At 56.8% G+C, this 24,698-nt stretch overlaps 1 protein-coding gene across 1 annotated transcript in view; it reads right to left on the reverse strand.

Moving 5' to 3' along the window:
- The window catches only part of KIAA1549 (KIAA1549 ortholog), a 150,429-nt gene that overhangs the window by 111,530 nt on the left and 14,201 nt on the right, over window positions 1-24,698 (reverse strand). The gene's annotated exons all lie outside the window — the stretch shown is intronic.

Here is a 24,698-nt window from a genome sequence, read left to right on the forward strand (position 1 = left end):
GAATGTTTAAAAAGTTATCAAAGGGTAAGTGACATGATATATATTTTCCACATTAAAAAACGTTGTGATGGCCAGGTTTTGTTTAAAAAAAAAAAAAAGATTTACTTATTTGAAAGGCAGAGTCAGAGAGAAAGAGAGGTCTTCCATCTGCTGATTCACTCCCCAGATGGATGCAGCAGCCAGAGCTGGGCCAGGCCGAAGTCAGCAGCCAGGAGCTTCTTCTGAGTCCCCCATGTGGACGCAGGGGCCCAAGGACTTGGGCCATCTTCTACTGCTTTCCCAGGCCATAGCAGAGAGCTGGATTGGAAGTGGGGCAGCCAGGACTCGAACCGGTGCCCATACGGGATGCCGGCACTGCAGGCAGCAGCTTTACCTGCTACACCCCAGTGCCGGCCGCACAATGGCCAGTTTGAGGCTGACAGGCTCCTGCCGACAATCACCACCACTCTGCCAGGCACTGGCCCATTTTCCTTCTCACTTCATTGGTAGAGAAAATGAGGCTCCAAAGGATTAGGAGACTTGTTCGGGTCCCCAGACCAGCAAGCGACGGGCCTGGGACCTGAACCGGATCACCCAGCTGCCAAGGCCGCTCGCCCCGGCCACAGGACCACACTGCCACTCCGCAGAGGGCACCGACGGTCTTCACGGAGCATTTCCACATCAGCATTCTTGAACAGCAGGCACAGAACCTTTCAGAGTAACAAGACTAACAACTCGGCACCAATAACGACTTGGGAGCCAGCCTTGTGGCACAGCGGGTTAAGCCACCAACTGAGACACCAGCATCCCAGTTGGAGTCCCGGCTGCTCCACTTCTGATCCAGCTCCCTGCTAATGCACCCGGGAGGGCAGTGGAAGACGGCCCAAGTGCTTGGGCCCCTTCAACCCTGTGGGAGAGCTGGATGAAACTCCTGGCCCCAGCCCTGGGGAGTGAACCAGTAGACGAAAGATAGCTCGTTCTCTCTCTCTCTCTCTCTGTAATTCTTTCAAATAAATAAATATATACTTAAAAGAAAAAAAATAGCATCATCACCTACCAACACAGGCCCACCAACTTGAGGAAACTGCATAAAGTTTAAAAGTGGTAATTGTAGGGGCCACCACCCGCAATGCCGGCCTCCCACATGGGCACTGGTTCAAGTCCCAGCTGTTCCACTTCCAATCCAGCTCCCTGCTAATGGCCTGGGAAAGCCGTGGAGGATGGCCCAAGTGCTTGGAGTCCCATATCACATGGGAGACCCAGAAGCTCCTGACTTCAGCCTGGCCCAGCTCCAGCCATTGTCGCCAATTGGGGAGTGAACCAGCAAATGGAAGATTTCCATGTCTGTCTCTCCCTCTCTGTAGCTCTTTCAAATAAATAAAAGCATCTTTTAAAAAAATAAAAGTGGTGCTGTAAAAACAAGCTCTTGGACACTGATGCTGCAGGAGCATGTGGTCAGCTCTGCACCGTGACGGCCTGTGACACTGCCATGGACGACCTCGGACCTGGGGAGGGAACATCGGACTGCGATGCACGCGCTCCTCTAGCTGACGGGCAAGCTGGAGGTTGGAACAGAAGCAAGAAACACCACGGACCAAACGCCCTGCCTGCTACCAGCAACCTCCTAACAGCTGCCTGTGGCCTCATGCGGCAGACGGGCGTGTGTCCTTCCTCTTCTGAGGACTAAGGTGCCTGCCAGGCCCTGGGAAGCAGGGGTATATGCATAGTGTTCTCACTGGCGAGGGTGACAGGCCGACTCCAGAGTGCTTGCTTTGCAGGGACCCATCAAAGCTCACAAAGCTCCAGGGTGGAGGCGCGGTTCTCAGCATGCCACAGCCGGACAGGCAGGCACAGCGAGTTCTGCTTTGCCCCCGAGCCAAGGAGCCAGGACCAGCACCCTCATCAGTCAGCCTCCAGCACCTGCAGCCCCAGGCACGACACACAGCTTCCCAGCAGAATAACATTTTTCTTGCTTTTACTTTTCTAATTAACGAAACTGCACCTGTTTATCATGTGCAACGTGATGTTCTGAAATGCAGCTACAAAGTGGAAGTTAAATCAAGCTAACTAATCATGACCTCAAGGACACCTAAGGTCTGCTGTCAGCGTTTTCAAGATCACAATACACTGTAGTCACCGCGTCACCCTGCAGATCTCCTGAACTAATCGCTACTAGTATTCAGCCAACATGGCCCCCACACTGCCCTAGCATCTGAAGAACCTTTAACTCCAAAGTAATGCAACTGCCAATAAGCGTGTGGAAAGATGCTCAACTTCATGCTTCATTAGGTAAACACAAATAAAAACCACAACAAAATACCTACTCACACCCACAGGAGGGCATTATTCAAAATCAGTTTTCTTTTAAAAATTTTTTATTATTTTAAAGGCAGAGTTAGAGAGAGAGAGGAAGATAGAGAGAGAGAGATCTTTCATCTGCTGGACCACTCCCCAGAATGGCCAGGCCGAAGCCAGGAGCCAGGAGCCTCTTCCAGGCCTCCTATGTGAGTGCAGGAGCCCAAGCACTTGGGCCAGGATGGCCCTATTCTAAAAATGGAAAATAAGTGTTGGTGAGGATGTAGGGACAGTGGAGCCCTCCGCTGTTGCTGGTGCATCCGCTGTGGAAAAACACAGGGCGGTCTCCCAGCAAGTTAAACAATCACCCCCAACCCAGCGCCTCGGCTCCTAGGCACACACCTGAATACATGGAAAATAGCGCCACTATGTACAACAGAAACACACCAAACGCCACTCACTACTGAACGGGTAAACAAAGCATAGTGCATACCCATGTAATGCGGTGTCATTCAAACCATGGAAAGAATGAAAGCTGACACAAGCTTCAACACTGACAAATCTTGAAAACATTACGCTAAGTGAAAGCAGCTATTGTACGATTCCATTCACACGAAATACGCAGAACGGCCACCCAGAGGGACAAAGGCAGAGGGTGGCTGCCCGGGGGAGGAGCATGAACAAGACACTGCGGGTGCCCCAGTGCCACGGGATCGACCACTTTACCGTGGTCAGCAGGGTAAATGCCACGCTGTGTCCTAGTGCCACGGGATCGACCACTTTACTGTGGTCAGCAGGGTAAACGCCACGCTGTGTCCTAGTGCCACGGGATCGACCACTTTACCGTGGTCAGCAGGGTAAACGCCACGCTGTGTCCTAGTGCCACGGGATCGACCACTTTACCGTGGTCAGCAGGGTAAACGCCACGCTGTGTCCTAGTGCCACGGGATCGACCACTTTACCGTGGTCAGCAGGGTAAACGCCACGCTGTGTCCTAGTGCCACGGGATCGACCACTTTACCGTGGTCAGCAGGGTAAATGCCACGCTGTGTCCTAGTGCCACGGGATCGACCACTTTACCGTGGTCAGCAGGGTAAATGCCACGCTGTGTCCTAGTGCCACGGGATCGACCACTTTACCGTGGTCAGCAGGGTAAACGCCACGCTGTGTCCTAGTGCCACGGGATCGACCACTTTACCGTGGTCAGCAGGGTAAATGCCACGCTGTGTCCTAGTGCCACGGGATCGACCACTTTACCGTGGTCAGCAGGGTAAACGCCACGCTGTGTCCTAGTGCCACGGGATCGACCACTTTACCGTGGTCAGCAGGGTAAACGCCACGCTGTGTCCTAGTGCCACGGGATCGACCACTTTACCGTGGTCAGCAGGGTAAACGCCACGCTGTGTCCTAGTGCCACGGGATCGACCACTTTACCGTGGTCAGCAGGGTAAACGCCACGCTGTGTCCTAGTGCCACGGGATCGACCACTTTACCGTGGTCAGCAGGGTAAACGCCACGCTGTGTCCTAGTGCCACGGGATCGACCACTTTACTGCGGTCAGCAGGGTAAACGCCACGCTGTGTCCTAGTGCCACGGGATCAACCACTTTACTGCGGTCAGCAGGGTAAACGCCACGCTGTGTCCTAGTGCCACGGGATCAACCACTTTACTGCGGTCAGCAGGGTAAACGCCACGCTGTGTCCTAGTGCCACGGGATCAACCACTTTACTGTGGTCAGCAGGGTAAATGCCACGCTGTGTCCTAGTGCCACGGGATCAACCACTTTACTGTGGTCAGCAGGGTAAACGCCACGCTGTGTCCTAGTGCCACGGGATCAACCACTTTACTGCGGTTAGCAGGGTAAATGCCATGCTGAACTTTTTTTACCACCAGAACGTTTTTTAAAGCAGACAGCTGAAGGCTCAGACCAAAACTGCTGGTTACCAACGAAGCATCCTTTTCCCAAGTTAACCTGGGTGAACTTGTGTATTTCTTAGGCTGACTCTCCCTTCTGCTAGCACAGGGCCTCTCGAAGGGGGATTCTGCTCTCAGAATCATCTGTGGATCTTTCAAAACTACAGATTTCCAGGGCTCGTCCAGACTCCCCGAGAGGTGGGGTGGCCCCGTGGGGTCCTGCCCTCCCCAGCGCTAACCACTGCCTTATGAACGCCCCGGTCCACACACGCTGACAGCTGCTGTCCAGGCACCAGCTCTGTGCCTCTGGCACCTGCCGTGTGCCACGCCCTGTGCCGGACAGAAGCGGACCGTGGCTCCCTAACGTGAAGAGGCCGGTGCAGCCCACAGCCCTGTGGCCCCAGAGGCGATTCCCTGCTTTGGAGCTGATGAGACCTTCTGGCTTTCTCTGTGTACTCTGTGTCTGCTGTGCTTCAGGCACAAAACCCCCTGTGCCGAGCTGCCCGACGCCGGCGACTCCTGCCCAGGTGGCCACATGTTCTACTCCAGGCACGTCAGAATCACGCACACATTCACTGCGGTCACCACGCTGTACACAGATCTCTTTAAAACAGACCACTTCTTACCGAGACTGGGAGGGGCTGATTTTCCTGGGATCTGGTAACTGGGAAGTCTAGGCCTAGGTCAACAGCAGGCGCCCCACCCCCATCTCTCCCATCCCCTGTCGTGGGCTCTCCCCCTCCCTGCAGGATCCACCCTGCATCTCTCTCTTCCCTCCTCGGCTGGCTTCGCGGATCACAACAGGAATCCAAGTAATATATTCCTCGGTACATTTGCTGCGTGAGGCTCTCTTGTCCGCTTCTAAACGCTGGCTGTAACTTGTCCTTTAGAAACTGGTTTCTGCTTCTCTGTAAGCCTTAGCTGATTTCTCCAGAGGCACCAGCGGCTTTAAGAGAACAAGGCTCTTGATCACTGGGGCGATTTAAACAAGAAACACAGGCGTCTTCAGTGAGCCTCGAAACCACTCCACAACTCCTCGTTCTCTCGCTTGGCCACAGGACAAGGAAGAGAAGCCTCTCAGAGACCAAAGACATTCTAAAGCGGAATTCTAACTCAAAAAAGGGGGTGGGGGATCACTGTCAGTCCTATATGGAAGCTCCTGGGGACCCCCAGTTTTCTGAAATCCTTGCACCCCCGGGGCCCTGAGGACGGCAGCCACCGGAGATCTCGGCCTGGGGAGAGAGGCCCCAGATGCCCCCAGCACCCCACTGCCTGCTGGGTAGAAGCGCAGCAGTCGAGTGGCTCTGCTTTCAACACAGTCACACCCAGTGGGAGGGACGGAGCGGAGCCTCACTCCCTTCCACACCACGTCACTGCGTCTGTGCCCCGGTATAGAATCGCTGTTGGCTCACTCGGGCTCCTGTGTAATCCGGACCCCCACCGTGCTCACTGACTGCCCCGAGATGAAATATCAAATGAGCTAAGCCAACTTACTGACAGCCAGCTCGCTGCTATCTAAGCCTCGCCTGCCGCGTGCTGGGTTCTGTGCAGGGCACTTCTCGGGCATCCTGCACGGCTGCCCCACAGCCCACTCCTCAGGGGAGGAGGCTGGGACTACAGAGGCTAAGCAACTGCACCATCTCCTCTGGGGGAGGGCGGGGCCCCACCTGCCTGGCAGCCCCGGGGCGCCCACCGCTGGGCCACATACCCCCTCGAGGACTAGCGCTTCTATTTATTTGCAAGCTAAACTCGAGGCTGCTGTCTTCATGGTGTGAATCACAAACCAGTCTTTGAAAGGATGAAGGAACCCGCAACAGGTAATCTCCCTCCCGCGCCTGTCACCACTGAGAGCAGGCGGAGCTCGCCCGGCGCCTAGAGGGTAACTGCAGGTGGGAGCCGCACACCCCAACCACCGCATGACCGTCTCCCTCTCTCCCTGCTCAGACCCTCGCCCCGACAAAGAAGGTGTTTCGCGGTCCTACCCTCCGCTGTCACTCAGACTGTGACCTCACTGGAAAGGGGTCTCCGTGGAAGCTGTCAGGCTCCATGAGGGCGTGGCGTACTGGAGAGGGGGCGTGGCTCTGCCCACGCCTCGATGCTGGCCTCCCGGCCTCTGGAACCGTGCGAGAGCAAACTTCCGCAGTGCCGAGCCCCCACTTCATGGTCCTGCATGACACAGGTGTGGGAAAGGGACCGGCAAGATGCTCACCCAGGAGCAACCCTGTGTCGGTACCGTTAACACTGCTTCCGATCCACAAGCCCTGTGTCCACCAAAAAAAAAAAGTCACTGCAGACCATTGTCTGCTCTGGGAAAACTTGTTTATATGCAGCTTGGAATGACACATACACCCTGAAACTCACTCCCATCCACCCGAGCCACAGAACGACAAGAGGCCGGTGACAAACGCCCCAACCCCGCCTGTGTGTCCGGAGGGTGCTGTACTCTCCATGTGCCTCATACAGACCAAGCAAGGCTGTCAGAGTTAATCCACACGTCAGATCACAAAACTCAACTTCTCCATGCAAACAGACATTGAATAAAGGAAGCAGAGTGGGTGTGCAACGCAGGGGGGAGGCTGCAGCCTGGGACGCCCGCATCCCACTCCCCGCCCGCCTCCTGCTGATGCACCTGGGAGGTGGCGACAGGTGCTGGGGCCCCTGTCACCCATGTGGGACACCCAGATGGAGCCTCTGGGCCTTGGCTTCAGCCTGACTCAGCTGTGGCTGCTGTGGCCATTTGAAAAATGAAGCAGTGGATGGAGGATCACTGTCTCTCCTTGCGTCACTTTGCTTTCAAATAACTAAATAAAACTTTTCAAAAGAAATAAATCAAGTCCTGTTTTCTTCCTGCTCCCCACTATAGAGACCAAAAGCCTGTATTTTGCTACTATCCCAATATACAGGATTCTAGCACAAAGCCCATCCTAACCAGTATTGAGAGGCGACCAACTCTGAGCTGTTAACACATGGAGGTCACCCGGCTCAACAAGTCAGCATTTATTATCTGCTAGGTGCCAGAGAAGAGGAAAAGGAGAGCCACGAGGAACCTGCTGATCCTGGGCGAATAAGGACAATTAAGTGTGATACAACAGGAACAGAACTCCCAAAACTAACGTAAGGTGCAGCTGGGGACCGCCTCCCGGCCTAAGCGGGACTCGGGGCAGAACTGAAGGATGGGGGCTGGCACTGTGGTTCACTTGGTTAATCCTCTGCCTGCGAAGCCGGCATCCCATATGGGCGCTGGTTCTAGTCCTGGCTGCCCCTCTTCCAGTCCAGCTCTCTGCTGTGGCCTGGGAGTGCAGTGGAGGATGGCCAAGGTGCTTGGGCCCTGCACCCCATGGGAGACCAGGAGGAAGCACCTGGCTCCTGGCTTCGGATCAGCATAGCTCCGGCCATAGTGGCCATTTGGGGGGTGAACCAATGGAAGGAAGACCTTTCTCCCTGTGTCTCTCTCTCTCTCTCTCTCTCTCTCTCTCTCTCTCTCACTGTCTAACTCTGCCTGTCAAATAAATTTAAAAAAAAAAAAAAAGCAAAGAAAAAAAAGAACTGGAGGCTGGCCAGGACCTGCAGAGAAGTGCACGTGCCTCCTGGGCCCAGGCACAAAGCAGCAGAGGAGCAGGGATCTGGGAGAACTGGAAAGTGCACAGCTCGGGGTCAGGACTGTGGCACAGTGGGGTAAGCCACCACCTGGAATGACAGAATCCCATATCAGAGCACAAGTTCTATTCCCAGCCACTGCACTTCCAATCCAACTTCCTGACAATACAACCTGGGAAGGCAGCAGACGACAACCCCTGCCTGGGCCCTGCAACCTATGTGGGGGACCCAGATAGAGTTCCTGGCTCTGGCTCCAGGCTGGCCCAGAGCAGGCTCTTGTGGCTATATGGGGAGTGAACCAGCAGATCGAAGCATGCATGTTCTCTCTCTGTCTCTCTCTCTGTCTCTCTCTCTCTCTCCCTACCCCCTCTGTTTCTCCCCCTCATCATTGTGCCTTTCAAATAAATACATCTTTAACAAAGAAAAGGAAGTACACACCAGACCTAAAGCATTCAAGTTCAAATTATCTTAAGAATTCTTCTAGAAATGACGCACAACAAAATATGAGGAAGTCCATTAAGTACAAGGTGGAACAATCTCAAGGTTGATATTAAACAGAAAGGGGAAAACACAGAACAGCAGGCGGGAGAAGCCCTTTGCATAAAAGGAGCACACACGCGTTTCTGTTTGTGTTTGCAGCAACCATTTCTGGAAGGGTGCGGCAGGTATCGAGCCCTCCCAGGACGACAGAGTGGGTGCCCCACTGTTTGGCACTGGCTGCCCTGCGAATTCTGAACCAGGTGAAAGTACGAAGCAGTCTAGAAAACACACTGATAGATAACAACAACGTAAGTCTGCTGACTGGACAGAGGCCGTGACCCACGACTCAGACACCTGCTGGAAAACAGTGGACTTGCTTGGTCCTGCGGCGTCCTGAGACACGCGTGGCTGCTTTCCAATCCCAGCAGACCGGACACACAAATGCCTACGAAGCCAGGGAGAGAAGAGGCCCCGGGCAACCTCAGAGATCAAGGGCCGTGCACACCAACAGCACGGCCAGACGTGCCCAAAGAGGGCTCCGTGTGGCTGGCGCTCAGCTTCTCCGGAGCAGACAGAAACCCCTGGTCTTTAAGTTCTTTCAGCTTTAAACAATCCACCAGGGGCTGTGCTGTGACACAGCAGGTTAAGTCGCCGTTTAACACTGGCATCCCAGCTGCTCTGCTTCCGTGTCGGCTCCCTGCTAGTGCGCCTGAAGACGTAGCAGAGGACAGCCAGGTGCTTGGGCCCCTGCCACCCACACGGGAGACAAGATGGAGGTCCTGGCTCCTGGCTTCAACCTGGCCCAGCCCCAGCTGTCGTAGCCATTCAAAGAAATAAACAAACCTTCCTGAAAAACCAATCAATGAATCTGCAGGCATCTCACCCTCTTGTTCAGGCTCCGGCTCTAAGGAAGAGTCCAGGACATGTCTGGCCTGGTGAAGATGCAGGGCCCGGGGCACTGGGCAGCTGCAGTAGATCCCAGGACTGCTCGCGGGGACCCACGGCCAGGTCACGGACACCAAGCCCCGCCACCTCAGCCAGGACTCTCGGGGGCAGAGAGCACACCTGAACTCGGGGCCCAGCTGCCATCTCTCCAGCGCTCACCATGGGTTAAGATGAACACGGTCGCCTTAGTTCACAGGTTACCCTGGCAACAGGAGCCAAGGCTCCTGTGGTCTCCACTGTGCTAGAATCAGTGTGCTGTGACTGCACTCATTCATGGCGCAGCTACAGAAACCAGCATGGCTACGGGCCTGGTGGGGGGCAGGGGCCAGAAGGAGACACAGCGGGGTTCTCCTGGTCTTCATGTTGTTACAGGGCTGTGATCAGCCTGCAAAGTTCACAAGCCGTATGTATATACGAGTAATTCTCTCTATATCTCACAGTTTAATGTAAAAGTCAGAAATTAGCATAAGAAATGTATACGTGTGGATATTTAATTTCAAAACCCACATTTCTTTTAAGATTTTTTTTTTTATTTATTTGAAAGAGTTATAGAGAGAGGCAGAGACAGAGAGAGAGGTCTTCCATCTGCTGGTTCACTCCCCAGATGGCCGCAATGATCCGAAGCCAGGAGCCAGGAGCTTTCTCTGGGTCTCCCACATGGGTGCAGGGACCCAAGGACTTGGGCCATCTTCTACTGCTTTCCCAGGCCATAGCAGAGAGCTGGATTGGAAGAGGAGCAGCCGAGACTAGAACCGGTGCCCATATGGCATGCTGGTGCTTCAGGCCAGGGCTTTAACCCACTGCGCCACAGCGCCGGCCCCCAAAACCCACATTTGCATGAAGCTCAGGAAATCCTCTGAACATGTCTAATGGCTCTCCCCAGCACAGCAAGTGGGGCACAGGAGAAAAGGCACCGGTCGCCTGCTCTCCACCTCCCTGGACCCCAGGAAGGGGACTGCGCCTTGTGAGCCTCAGCCCCGCGTCCTGAGATGAATTCCTGCCTGGAAGCCACCTCTGCAGTCTGAGTTACATCAGAGCCCGGGAGTCCTGGCCGTTTACAGACGGCGTGACACCAGAGCAGCAGCCTCTGACTCATCTTCCCCAGGGATGGCAACCGTCCCAGTGCTCGGGAGGGCTGGGCTCCCTGCACGCTCGGGCACCGTGGGGCAGCCTGGGCACCGTGGGGCAGCCCGGGTACCATGTGGGAGCCCGGGCACTGTGTGGCAGCCTGGGCACCATGGGACAGCCTGGGCACCATGTGGGATCCTGGGCACCATGGGGCCACCTGGGCACCGAGTGGGAGCCTGGGCACTGTGGGGCAGCCTGGGCACCGAGTGGGATCCTGGGCACCATGGGGCCGCCTGGGCACCATGGGGCAGCCCGGGCACCGAGTGGGAGCCTGGGCACTGTGGGGCAGCCTGGGCACCGAGTGGGAGCCTGGGCACCATGTGGGATCCTGGGCACCATGGGGCCACCTGGGCACCGAGTGGGAGCCTGGGCACTGTGGGGCAGCCTGGGCACCGAGTGGGATCCTGGGCACCATGGGGCCGCCTGGGCACCATGGGGCAGCCCGGGCACCGAGTGGGAGCCTGGGCACTGTGGGGCAGCCTGGGCACCGAGTGGGAGCCTGGGCACCGTGGGGCAGCCTGGGCACCATGTGGGAACCCAGGCACCATGGGGCAGCCTGGGCACCATGGGACAGCCTGGGCACCATGTGGGAACCCAGGCACTATGGGACAGCCTGGGCACCGTGGGGCAGCCTGGGCACCAAGTGGGAACCCAGGCACTATGGGACAGCCTGGGCACCGTGTGGGAGCCTGGGCACTGTGGGGCAGCCTGGGCACCATGGGACAGCCTGGGCACCATGTGGGAACCCAGGCACTATGGGACAGCCTGGGCACCGTGGGGCAGCCTGGGCACCAAGTGGGAGCCTGGGCACCATGGGGCAGCCTGGGCACCATGGGGCAGCCTGGGCACCATGTGGGATCCTGGGTACCATGGGACAGCCCGGGCACCGTGGGGCAGCCCGGGTACCATGGGGCAGCCTGGGCACCATGGGGCAGCCTGGGCACCATGGGACAGCCTGGGCACCGTGGGGCAGCCCGGGCACCATGTGGGATCCTGGGCACCGTGGGGCAACCTGGGCACCATGTGGGAGCCCGGGCACTGTGTGGCAGCCCGGGCACTGTGTGGCAGCCCGGGCCCACCCAGGGAACTCCTTCCTGCCTCCACTCCTGGGCCCGGGGCCTCCCCTGGGACTGAAACCTCACACCCCATCAGAGCACTGGTATCAGCTCCCTGCACAGGAGGCCCCAGCCCCTCCTCCTCGGCTCAGCCCCACTCTGTCACCACGGTTACCTCCCAGGCCTGCATCCCTGAGCTCAGGCCTGCCTCTCTGCTCCTGCACCTGCCCCTCCTGTATAAGCTGACTCTGACACAGGCCTCCCGGAGCTCCCCCACCTTAGGGTCTTCTGGCCCTGGAACATCCTCCCTTACCCTCCTGCCGCCCCAGCTACTTCCCTCTTCCCTGGGCGCGTCCACCTGCACTTGCTCTCTGACAGATTGTGCACACGAGGCCAGCCCCACTGCCTGCTCACGTCGGCCTGCAGTCCAGGGAGCTACCCCCCGACGCACCACTGCACCGGCTTACACTATAAACCCACATGTGGGGTAGCAACACCTGCTCTCCTCACAAAACCACTGATAGGAGAAAAGCACAGATTTTTTAAAAGTGCCAAAAACGTAGGTTATTCCTCCGGGGATAACCTGAATTCACAAAACAAATCTGGCGAGCACTGCTGAGTCGGCAGGAATTCTATACTCCAGGACGAGCAAAGTCCACGAGCCAAGTGCACACAGCACGGGAACACAGTGCACACGGCAGGGGAAGACAGGCAGTGCACACGCAGGGGAACACAGACAGTGCACATGGCATGGGAACACAGTGCACACGGCACGGGAACACAGACAGTGCACACGGCACGGGAACACAGACAGTGCACATGGCACGGGAACACAGACAGTGCACACAGCACGGGAACACAGACAGTGCACACGGCACGGGAACACAGTGCACACGGCACGGGAACACACGGCAGAGCACACGGCACGGGAACACAGTGCACACGGCACAGGAACACAGTGCACACGGCACGGGAACACAGTGCACACGGCAGGGGAAGACAGGCAGTGCACACGCAGGGGAACACAGACAGTGCACATGGCACGGGAACACAGTGCACACGGCACGGGAACACAGTGCACACAGCATGGGAACACAGTGCACACGGCAGGGGAAGACAGGCAGTGCACACGCAGGGAACACAGACAGTGCACATGGCACGGGAACACAGTGCACACGGCACGGGAACACAGGCAGTGCAGACACAGGGGAACACAGACAGTGCACACGGCACGGGAAGACAGGCAGTGCACACGGCACGGGAACACAGTGCACACGGCACGGGAACACAGACAGTGCACACGGCACGGGAACACAGACAGTGCACACGGCACGGGAACACAGACAGTGCACACGGCAGGGGAACACAGACAGTGCACACGGCACGGGAACACAGACAGTGCACACGGCACGGGAACACAGACAGTGCACACGGCAGGGGAACATAGACAGTGCACACGGCACGGGAACACAGACAGTGCACATGGCACGGGAACACAGACAGTGCACACGGCACGGGAACACAGTGCACACGGCACGGGAACACAGGCAGTGCACACGCAGGGGAACACAGGCAGTGCACACGGCACGGGAACACAGACAGTGCACACGGCACGGGAACACAGACAGTGCACACGGCACAGGAACACAGACAGTGCACACGGCATGGGAACACAGACAGTGCACACGGCAGGGGAACACAGACAGTGCACACGGCACGGGAACACAGACAGTGCACACGGCACGGGAACACAGTGCCCACGGCACGGGAACACAGACAGTGCACACGGCACGGGAACACAGACAGTGTACACGGCACGGGAACACAGTGCACACGGCACGGGAACACAGTACACATGGCACGGGAACACGGTGCACACGGCAGGGGAACACGGTACACACGGCACGGGAACACAGTGCACACGGCACGGGAACACAGACAGTGCACACGGCACGGGAACACATGGCAGAGCACTGTGAGCTCACAAAATGCAGCTGCTGGGCTCTAACCCTACAGTCTGGCTCCAGGCCATCACCGTCAGGTACTGAAAGAGTGGCCCCGGAACTGGACAAACTGGGCTGCAACCTGCACTACCAAGGGGTCACCCAACCCTCTCCCGATGTCACCTTCTATAAAATGAGGAAACACTTGCTTCCCAGGGGCATGCCACACTGCACAGGAAGGCTGACCTCGCCGCCGGCTGCAACACCCCAGGCCCCACACTTATGCCTGGATCCCTCCCCCGGCACTGTTTTAAGATGGCTGGAAACAACCCAAAGTTCTCTAATTCCCCGGGTGCCTCTAACATGCACATGGTCAAGAGCCACTGTGAGGGGACTTCAAAAGTTCCGGGAAACATGAAATTAAAAGGTAGGTCTGGGGCAGCATTTGGCACAGAGGTTTACCCCCTGCCCGGGGTGCCCACATCCCATATCCGAGTGCCTGCGTTTGAGCGTCAGCTCTATTCCTGATCCCAGCTTCCACTGACACGCATCCAGAGAGACAGCAGGTGACGGCTCAAGTACTTGGTTCCCTGCAACCCGCGTGGGAGACCCAAACGGATCCCCAGTTCTTGGCTTCAGCCTGGTCCTGGCCCCACCTCAGCAGGCATCTGGAGAGTGAATCAGATGAGAGACAGCCAGCCCTCCCTCCCTCTCTCTTTCTCTCCCCCTTTCAAATGAATGAATGAATGAGTTTAGGGGCAAGCATTTAGCCTAGCAATTCAGATGCCCATACTCCACATTAAAGCACCTGATTCCAATTCCCAGTAAAAATTTAAAAATTTAAAAATTTTCTAAAAATAAAAAAAAAAAACTGATGTGGAATTTGGGGAGTGAACCAGTGGATGGAAGACCTCGCTCTCTCTCTCTGCCTCAAATCTTTTAAAAAAAAAATAGACGTGGACTTTCAATGTCCATGAGCTGGAACCCGGTGACCCCGCAGAAGCGAGCTGCAGTGAAGGGCAGGAGCCAGCCTCCCGCCTGCTGCTCTCCAAGACAACCCTCAGTCCCACGTCGTGGCCACGTCGTGCCGGGTCCGTTCTCAGGACCGAGGGCAGAAGACAGAAGAGGCCTCCGCTCCCCTGGCGAGGAGCAGGCGTGACGTGTGTCAAAAGTCACCCCAAGGCAGAGTGGGAACTCGAGTGGTGGTCCCACCTTCAACGGGTCGAAGGCCGACTGAGCCAGCGAGGCCCAGAGTTTGTGCCCTGGAGCTCTGCATGGAGCAGCCAGGGAAACGATGTTCACACACCAGAAGCTTCCAACAGCGGCACAGGCCCGACCTCCCGGACGCCGCGGGCAGACCCGAGCCCATCTGCAGCCTGCGGGTGCAGAGCTGCTCTGTCCACACTCAATCTGATTTCCCAACAAAGGGCCAGCAAGATGCTCACCAGCGTCTTCTGGGTTTTCCACCCAGGTCAAAACAGTATGAAGCCAAGCGCCCAGGGACGTAAATGGTAAGAGTGCTGGAATGACAGGCGCACCGCAAACCCAACCAGTGCAGGCAAGTACAAGAGACGGGGGGCAGAGCAGCCTTCCACCCGGCAGCCCCAACCCCTCCCCGGGTCCCCTGGGCCGCCCAGGCCGTGGGACATCTCAGCCTGAGTAGCAGGCGCCACCTGCCTCTCAGCTGGCCTGGGCGGTGGTCAGTGCCCACATCCTTGGGTCCTCCAAAGAGTGTGGCTCTTGAGAGGGCGCCATGGGAGCGTAAAACCCCACTCAGCGCGGTGCCAGGAGCAGTCTGACCAAAGAGCGCCATGCATGGGCGCCGGGTTGAAAGCTGAGGGAAGTCTGAAGGCCTGGACACGTCTGGTGTCTCCTCTCCAGCCCCACAGAGGAAGTGCTGGCTTCCGAGGCCTCCAGGGGAAACGCTGTGAGACCAAGGCACTCACAGCTCCTGGGCAGCAGACCCCCAGCCTCTTCTCAGGGGCCGAAGGCACCAGCCTGGGGTCAGCCCCACGAGGGACCTGGGCTGCCGAGCCCTGCTGCAGAACCCCAGCCCCAGGGCCAAGGGCAGAGCTGCAGCTCACAAACAGTCCGCCAGGCCTCGGCCACTCACCTGTCCTGTCTTCCATGACCCACGCACAGCGTAACAATAAACCACTTTTCTCACGGAGCCCAACCTGCCCCAACCTGCCCCATCTCACTTCAGCAGGTACCCCGCCATGAGCAGAGGACGGAAGCTGTCACACACCAGCTCCGTCCACAGCGCCAGCCCCTCCACTCCCGCATCAGCCCACACCTTCACCATCGTGACTTGCTCTGACCAACAGAATGCAGGAGAGGCAGAGATCTGGTGGCTTCTCTCAGGTTTTCAAGCCCAGGTCTTAAGAGGACTGGCTCCTGCCTCGTCCCTCTCACAGACCAGCTGCCCAATACCGAGTCCTGCCACCCTGAGACCACCAAGCTCCAGGGAAGCCCACACCATCCACGTGAAAAGAGACAGCAAAGGTCTGTGACGGAAACTGAGCTCCACACCAGGGAGGGAAGCCCTGTGGAGCCTCGCAGCCCAGCCCCGGTACCAGCCAGCCTCAGTCAGGTGAGCAACCCCAGCCAGGAAGGCTCCACAGGAGCGCTGTGCAAACTCCTGACCCACGGCACCACAGTCAGAAGTCACTGATGGAGTCGGCACCGTGGTGTCATGGGCTAAGCCTCCACCTGCAGCACCTGCAGCACCGGCATCCCATGTGGGCGCCGGCTCAAGTCCCAGCTGCTCTACTTCTGATCCATCTCCTTGCTGATGGCCTGGGAAAGCAGTGGAAGATGTTCCAAGTAGGGCTGGCACTGTGGCATAGAGGGTACAGCCAACGCCTGCAGTTCCAGCATCCCATATGGCCACTTGTTCAAGTCCTGGCTGCTCCACTTCCAATTCGGATCTCTGCTGTGGCATGGGAGGGCAATGGAGGATGGCCCAAGCCCTTGGGCCCCTGCACCATGTGGGAGATCGGGAAGAGGCTCCTGGCTCTTGGCTTCGGATCCGTGCAGCTCTGGCCATTGCAGCCAATTGGGGAGTGAACCAGCAGATGCAGGACCTCTCTCTCTCTCTTTCTCTCCCCGCCTCTCCTTCTCTCTGTGTGTAACTCCGACTTTCAAATAAACAAATAAATCTTTTAAAAAAAAGAAGAAGAAGAAGAAGATGGCCCAAGTGCTTGGGCCCCTGCACCCACGTGAGAGACCTAGAGGAAGCTCCCGGCTCCTGACTTTGGATCAGCACAACTCACTCCATTGCAGCCATCTAGGGAGTGAACCAGTGGATGGAAGACCTCTCTCTCTCTTCCTCTCTCTTCCTCTGTCTGTAACTCTGCCTCTAAAGTAAACAAATATATCTTTAAAAAGAAAAAGAAGTCAATATGCTTTAAGCCACCCCGGGTGGGGTGATCTGTTACGGAGCAGGAGACACTGGAACAACACTCAGCCTTAGCATCAAAGAAGGGCCATCTTTCATCGCACCTTAAAACAAAAGACTCCCTGCGGCTCTTTGGTCCTTTATCTACCACCACGCAGTAGCCTCTCTGCCTCCCCGCTGCAGTCCCCCAGGACCGCAGCCAGCACGCTGCTGGACAGTTCTCTGCACACGGGGCCTCCTCTCCTGCCCAGCCGGGCTCCTCGAGAACCACGACTGGCTGCCACGTTTCTCTTGGCTCCCCAACAGCCAGCTCCGAGCCCAGACAGGACAGCGAGCGCTCCATCCATGCCCACACAGCGGGCCCGCCGCAGGCGTGCAGTCTGACACCAGAAGACCCAAGACAAGGTTAGAGGAACAAAACACAGGATCCAGGCCGGCAAAACTCCCAGACCCAGACAACGTTCAAAAGGCACAGGAAAGCGACGAAGGCAAAGTCCCGCGAGGGGGAGTCGAGCCACAAGCCGGAAGCCAGTGAGATTCGGGAGCTGCTTCCGCAGCCTCAGGAGTTCCTCCTGACGGACAGGGAACGCATTCTACAACGCATCGTGTTTCCCACGTGTGGGAGCTGGGCACCGAGTGTTAGAGTGAGCAGAGGAATCTGTAGGTTGTCAACACGACCCGGGCGGGGAGACTGGCAGGGGTGCAGGGACACCTGCAGGACCAAGTTCCTGGAAATGACCGAGAAGGTCAAACCGGACCCTAGATCCAGGCAAGCCCACAGGCGTTAACACACTGCGCTTCGAGAAGAATTAAACGGCTCAAGGGCACACAAACGACGGCAGCAGGACAGCTCGCTACACTGGCTGCGCTTTGAACAAGGCGCTTACTCTCAGGCATCAACTTCCTCCCACCAAAATCTCAAAGTTAATGAGAAATTGATTTCCAACCAGTGGCTTAAGCAATTTATTAGCAAAGAAGAGGAATTATGCCCACATACGTTGCTGTCACAAACCACAGAAAACAGTACCGTCAAAACAAAACAAAGTGTCGTCAAAACCACGGATATGGCCCAGGGCGTGAGAAAAGAGGCAATGCAGCAGGCAGCTGTCTCTCAGTGTTAAGAAATGAATTAGTCTCAGGCCGGCGCCGTGGCTCACTTGGTTAGTCCTCCAACTGCGGCACAGGCATCCCATATGGGCGCCGGTTCTAGTCCCGGTTGCTCCTCTTCCAGTCCAGCTCTCTGCTGTGGCCTGAGAGTGCAGTGGAGGATGGCCCAAGTCCTTGGCCCTGCACCCACATGGGAGACCAGGAGGAAGCACCTGGCTCCTGGCTTCGGATCAGTACAGCGCGCCGGTCGCAACGCGCTGGCTGTAGCGGCCATTTGGAGGGTGAACCAGCAGATGGAAGACCTTTCTCTCTGTCTCTGTCTCTGTCTCTGTCTCTGACTGTAACTCTACCTGCCAAATAAATTTTTAAAAAATCCTTTAAAGAAAGAGAGAGAGAGAGAGAGAGAGAGAGAGAGAGAAAGAAAGAGAGAGAGAGAGAGAGAGAAAGAGAGAGAGAGAGAGAGAGAGAGAGAGAGAGAGAGAGAGAGAAATGTATTCGTCTCTGTGGTGGAAGAAATGGACCACGGCTCACTACCTGGAGTTGCGCTTTCTAGAATGATCTACTGTCAAAACGTCCAATCTGCTGAAATAAAGCAAATGGCAGCCACACAACACTGCGGCTCTCAAGCGCCAGCTTCATTTATCCCCCTTAACCAGCGCGGGGCAAAGCACCAGGCCCGCGTGTGCCTTCACAGTGAGGGTCTGACCCGGCAGGGCTCGGACGGGCCATGGGTGTCGCCGACTGTGGCCCTCTGTCCACAGAGCATATTCCACCACACAAGCCAAGTCTGTGAGGGAGAAATCAGTCATTGTTTTTTGTTTAATTTTATTTCATTAATGTGAAAGGCAGAGTTAGAGAAAGAGGGAAAGACAAAGAGATCTTCATCCACTGGCTAACTCTCCAAAGGCCACAACGGCCAGGACTGGGCCAGACGGAGTTTCATCCTTGGTCTCCCACGCGGGTGCAGGGGCCCAAGCACCTGTGCCATCTTCTGCTGCTTTCCCAGTCCACTAGCAGGGAGCTGGATGGGAAGTGGAGCAGCCGGGACTCAGACGGGGACCCATATGGGACACCTCTGTTGCAGGCAGTGGCTTTATTGGCTATGCCACAATGCTGGCCCCCAAAGTCATTCTCTTTTTTTTTTTTTTAAGATTTATTTATTTGAGAGGTAGAGTTACAGACAGTGAGAGAGAGAGACAGAGAGAAAGGTCTTCCGTCTGCTGGTTCACTCCCCAAATGGCTACAGCAGCCAGAGCTACGCAGATCTGAAGCCAGGAGCTTCTTCCAGGTCTCCCACATAGGTGCAGGGGCCCAAACACCTGTGCCATCTTTTGCTTTCCCAGGCCATAGCAGAGAGCTGGGCTGGAAGAGGAGCAGCAGGGACTAGAACCGGTGGCCACATAGGATGCCAGCGCTGCAGGAGGAGGATTAACCTCAGCGCTGGCCCCAGAGTCATTCTCTAAAGCAGTCCCACAACAGGGGAAAGCCTGCTGGGAGGGCACAAGCCCGCCTCTCTGGGCTCAGGGAACTGTTAGCAGCTCTGTGACGTGGAACAAGTAGGAAGCCTAAGGCTTACTTTCCTCCTGCTAACATGGGTATGATAACAGTGCCCACCTCACCGAGATTACACGAGACACACGACGTCTCATACAACATTTGGTCCATGGCAAACACTCTGCAATTCCTGGGGATTTTTTAAATTTTATTTATGTATTTTCATTGTATTTGACAGGCAGAGAGACAGAGAGAAAGATCTTCCATTGGCTGATTCACTCCCAAATGCCTGCTAGGCCAGGCAGAAGCCAGGATCCCAGAACTCAATCTGGGTCCCAGATGTGGGTGGCAGGGACCCAAGTATTGGAGCCATCATCTGCTGCTTCCCAGGTGTGCGTCAGCAGGAGGCTGCGCGGGAAGCAGGGAGGCGGGACACAAGCCCGGCTCTCCTCCGACAGGCAGAGCAGGCTTCCCAAGCAGCGACGTGACCACTGCAGCCAACACCTGCCCTTACGGGCCTTATCGTCTTTCCCAGGTAGCCCTGAGACTTCTGCGGGAGAGAATGGAGAAGGGATGCTTCCCCCTGTGCACTTGGCAAAGGTATAGACTGACGACAGCCCACACTGTGGAGGGTACAGCAACACCGGCACCCTCATTCATTGCTGGAGAGAGTCCAGATCGCTTCAGACCTTCTAGAGAGCAGTCCGGCAGAACAGAGCGGAACCTGTTATGTGCACACGCCTCGTCCAGCAGTTCTGTTTCTGGGAATTTACCCTAAGGAAGTCACTAGAGAAGTGCACAAGGACGAACGTACAATGATGCTCGTGGCAGGGTTCTCTCAACAACGGCAAAAGCTGAAAGCAGTACGATCACCCAGCAACAGGGAACGCGTTCAGTGTGACACGACCAGCCACGTGGCGAGCAGAGTCCCGACGTGAATGAACTCCGACCACATCAACATTCTCTGATAGAGTGAAGCGAAACAAATCAAGTCGCCAAACAAGGCACCAGAAGATGACACTTCCGCTTTGTGTGTGTGTGCACGTGCGCTTACCAGTGTCAAAAACAGTCTGAGAAGACACCAGAATGTCACAGCAGTGATCTCTGAGGACCAAGATCTGGGGAGACTTGTGTTTCCTTATTTACACCTCTTCTCTTTTTTTCTTTCAACGCGCAACACCCTGTAAGTCTCATCATCTGAGCCTCGGACCCAAGCCCCCCTGTAGCCCTCCGCCCCCGCGTGCTCTCCCCTCACACCCGAGCCTCCCACACCCCATGCTCTCTGCACTGCCAGGACACGCACCTCTTCCCTGCCTTAAGGCCGCACTTGACCTGCTGAGAGCAGTTCCCCACACCAGTGCGCGGCTTGCCCTCGTGCGTCCTCCAAACCGTCAGCAATCCCAATACGAGGAGAACTGTGTTGGAGTCCTGGCCCTTAGGACCCAAAGTGTGCCCTTCCATGGGAACAGGGTTACAGCGGATTTAAGTAGGTGAGATAAAGTTGCACTGAAGCAGGCGGATCCTTATTCCAATGGGACTGGCTTATAGAAGGGGAAAGCAGGACAGACGTGTGTGCACACACCAAGAGCGCCATGGGGCCCAGGCAGGTGTCTGGTGCAACAAGTTAAGCCACCACGTGGGACGCTGCGCCCCAGAGCACAGTGCCGGGGTTCAGGGACCACCTCTGCTTCCAATCCAGCTGCCTGCTAATGCACACCCCAGGAAGCACTTGGGTCCTTGCCACCACATGGGAGACCTGGATGGAGTTCCTGGTTCCTGGCTTCAGCCTGGCTCACCCTAGCTGCTGCAGGCACTTAGGGACTGAACCAGTATATGGATGATCTCGCTCTCTTGCTCTCGTTCTCTCGCTGTGTTTCAAATAAACAAATCAAGTTTTAAATACTGTAGCCAGGCTGCCACAAGGCAAGAGCCACCAGCAGCTAGGAGGGAGGCCTGGAATAAACAGACCCTTCCTCGGCGCCTTCCATGGGAACACGGCCACGCTGACACCGTGATGTCACCCGACTCCCAGAACTACAAGGCAACAAGCGTCTCTTGTTGAATCCACCCAGTCTGCAGTTCTTGGCTACGGCAGTCCAAGCGAACTCACGCGCCCACCTTCTCAGCAAGGCCTCCCGGCCACGCACAGGAAAATGCAATCGTCCGCCACGCTGAGGCACCCACCACCCAGTAACACAGCGCACAGCCAGCTCTACTCCCTGCGGGGTGGGCGCTGGGAAAGCCGTGCTGCCTGAACACCAACACGGAGCAAATCACACGCAGTCCAGCCTGGCGGCCTTAAAGGGTCCCCGCGGGGGCGGGGCAAAGGGGGGACTTATGCTGATGCTGAGCAGCCGAAGGGAAATACAGCCGGCGAGGGGGTCATCTGCTGTAGCGGCTAACACGCTGCCTGGGGCTCCTGCACCCCACATCAGAGCGCACGGTTCGAGTCCCGGCTCTGCTGACTCAGGTGAAGGCTCAAGTGCTCGAGTCCCCACCACCCGTCTAAGAACAACATGAGGTCCAGGCTCGGGCTGCGCACGGCCCAGCGACGGCTGCTGGAGGTCCAGGCTCGGGCTGCGCACGGCCCAGTGACGGCTGCTGGAGGTCCAGGCTCGGGCTGTGCACGGCCCAGCGATGGCTGAGGTCCAGGCTCGGGCTGCACACGGCCCAGTGCCAGCTGCTGGAGGTCCAGGCTCGGGCTGTGCACGGCCCAGCGACGGCTGAGGTCCAGGCTCGGGCTGTGCACGGCCCAGCGATGGCTGCTGGAGGCGTCTGGGAAGTGAACCGGCAGATGCAAAACCCCGTATGCCTCTGTCACTCTGCCTTTCAAGTAAATAAAATAAAAAAGAATTTTTAAAAAGAAAAAAAAAAAAAAAGGTGGACTCCTATCTGATAAAAGTGGGGCCAAGCAGGCAGGTGTAGGAGTGACAGAGGCGGCTGCCGTTGTTCAAGGTGGGATTTGGAAAGCCGGATACCTGAGCAGAAACCTGAAGGAAGGGGAGTAAGGCGCGTAGATGGAGTCTGAGATAAGAATGTCCTAGGCAGAGGGAACAGCACGTACGAACTAACGCAGTGAGCACACATCGTGTTCATGTCAGGAAGAAACCAGGTCCCCATCCAGATCCGGCCTGTGCTGGCTGCACAAACGCCCCTCCATCCCACCCTGACGTGCCTCAGCTGCCCCAGCTCCCAGGAAGCCCTGTGCATGTGTGCCCCTGCCCTCACCCAGACCATGGGGGCTCCCAACTCTGGGACCATGCAGCCTCGCTGTGCCACCAGCTAGTTCCCACTCCACCACAGTTGTATGTATGTATGTATGTATTTAAAGTCAGAGTTACACAGAGAGAGAAGGAGAGGCAGAGAGAGAGAGAGAGAGAGAGATCTTCCATCCGCTGGTTCACTCCCCAGATGATCGCAACGGCCGGAGCTGCACCCATCCGAAGCCAGGAGCAAGGAGCCTCCTCCGGGTCTCCCACGCGGGTGCAGGGGCCCAAGGACTTGAGCCATCCTCCATCGCTTTCCCAGGCTATAGCAGAGAGCTGGAATGGAAGTGGAGCAGCCAGGACTCAAACCAGTGCCCATATGGGATGCTGGCACTACAGGCAGCTCCACCCGCTACACCACAGGGCCAGCCCCACCACAGTTGGTTGGTTGGTTGGTTGGTTGGTTGGTTGGTTTGACAGGCAGAGTGGACAGTGACAGAGAGAAAGGTCTTCCTTTCTTTTACCCCCCAGTGGCCGCTGCGGCCGGCGCGCTGCGGCCTGCACACCACGCTGATCCAAAGCCAGGAGCCAGGTGCTTCTCCTGGTCTCCTATGCGGGTGCAGGGCCCAAAGACTTGGGCCATCCTCCACTGCACTCCCAGGCCACAGAAGAGAGCTGGACTGGAAGAGGAGCAACCAGGACAGAATCCGGTGCCCTGACCGGGACTAGAACCTGGGGTGCCGGCGCCGCTAGGCGGAGGATTAGCCTATTGAGCCACGGCACTGGCCACCACAGTTGTTTTTTAAAGCAAGTGTGTTGGGGCCAGTGTCATGGCACAGCGGGTTCAGCTGCTGCCTGGTACGCCGACATCCCATATAAGCATGGGTTCTAGTCCTGGCTGCTCCACTTTCAATCCAGCTCCCTGCTGATGCTCTTGGGAAATCAGTGGAAGATGACTCCAAATCCTTGGGCCCTGTCACTCACATGGGAGACCTGGATGGAGTTCAAGGTCCTGGCTTCGACCTGGCCCATCCCTGGCCATTGTGGCCATTTGGGAGCATGAATCAGCAGGTGGAAGTCCAACCTTTCTCTCTGTCTCCATCTGTCCCTCTCTCTATAACTCTGCCTCTCAAATAAAATAAATAAATAAATAAATCGGTTTTTAATTTTTTTTAAAGTGTGTTTAAGAAAGAACGAAAAGGAAGAAGGGGGCGGGGAGGGAGGGAGAGAGGGCAGGACATTTCTGAGCCACAGGCAGCAGTGTTAAGTGCTTCACGCTGGTGCGCACCACTCTCCTCACCCCTGCACCTTGTAAACCTGAAACTGCCCAGTAAGGAGCCCCTCGATGCCTTCCACAGCAGCCCCTGCGGCCGCCTCCTACTTCCTGTCTGTGACTCCCGGGGCCCACGCGGTCCCTGACCTTAACCCACACAGCCCCTCCAGTGTGGCTTCTGTAGGCCACAGCATGCGTCAGGATGTTTCCTCCTCCTCCGGCCGACGCGGCTCACCCACCCGTCTGTGCACACTACATACAGGGGCTTCACGTAACAGCTCACCCACCGTCTGTGCACACTACATACAGGGGCTTATCTAAGCCTTGGTGGGCGACCCTGTCTCCTGTGACAAGGCGCCCTGGGGCATCTCTCACTCTGCTTGCTCCTGGTCCCATTCTTCCCAGCCCGCTTGGGTTTTAACAAATCAATGACTTCCCACTAATTAGGCAACAACTAGAAATTCTGAAGTGCACCCAGCCTGGTGAGAAGCTGCCTAGGCCAGCGCGCCCTGCGTCACCTGCAGGTGGTAAAAGCTGCTTCAGCAGGGCTGGGGGGGTGGGGGGCTGAGCATGTGCACTTGTACAAGGTCTGGGGACCACACTGGGAGGAGCCACCGCCACCCCCACGCACCTGTCTCGGGGCTGTGCCCGGGGCCCTCACAGCTGCTGGGAAAGGTGGTTGTTTTGTGGAAGGCTTCCCCGGCAGGATTTACCCAGCAGTTCAGGGCAGCCCTTCAGACTGGCTGGCTCAAAGTTAATCCTAGCACCCCAAACGCTCAGTGACGAAGGCTTCCTTCCACAGGCCCAAACAGGAGACGAAGGAACAACGCGGCCAGGCGGGTTCCCGAATGCTTCCGCAGGCTGTGCACGCCCGGCTGAGCA

This window comes from Lepus europaeus, chromosome 1 (assembly GCF_033115175.1).
Source record: "Lepus europaeus isolate LE1 chromosome 1, mLepTim1.pri, whole genome shotgun sequence".
Classification (NCBI taxonomy): domain Eukaryota; kingdom Metazoa; phylum Chordata; class Mammalia; order Lagomorpha; family Leporidae; genus Lepus; species Lepus europaeus.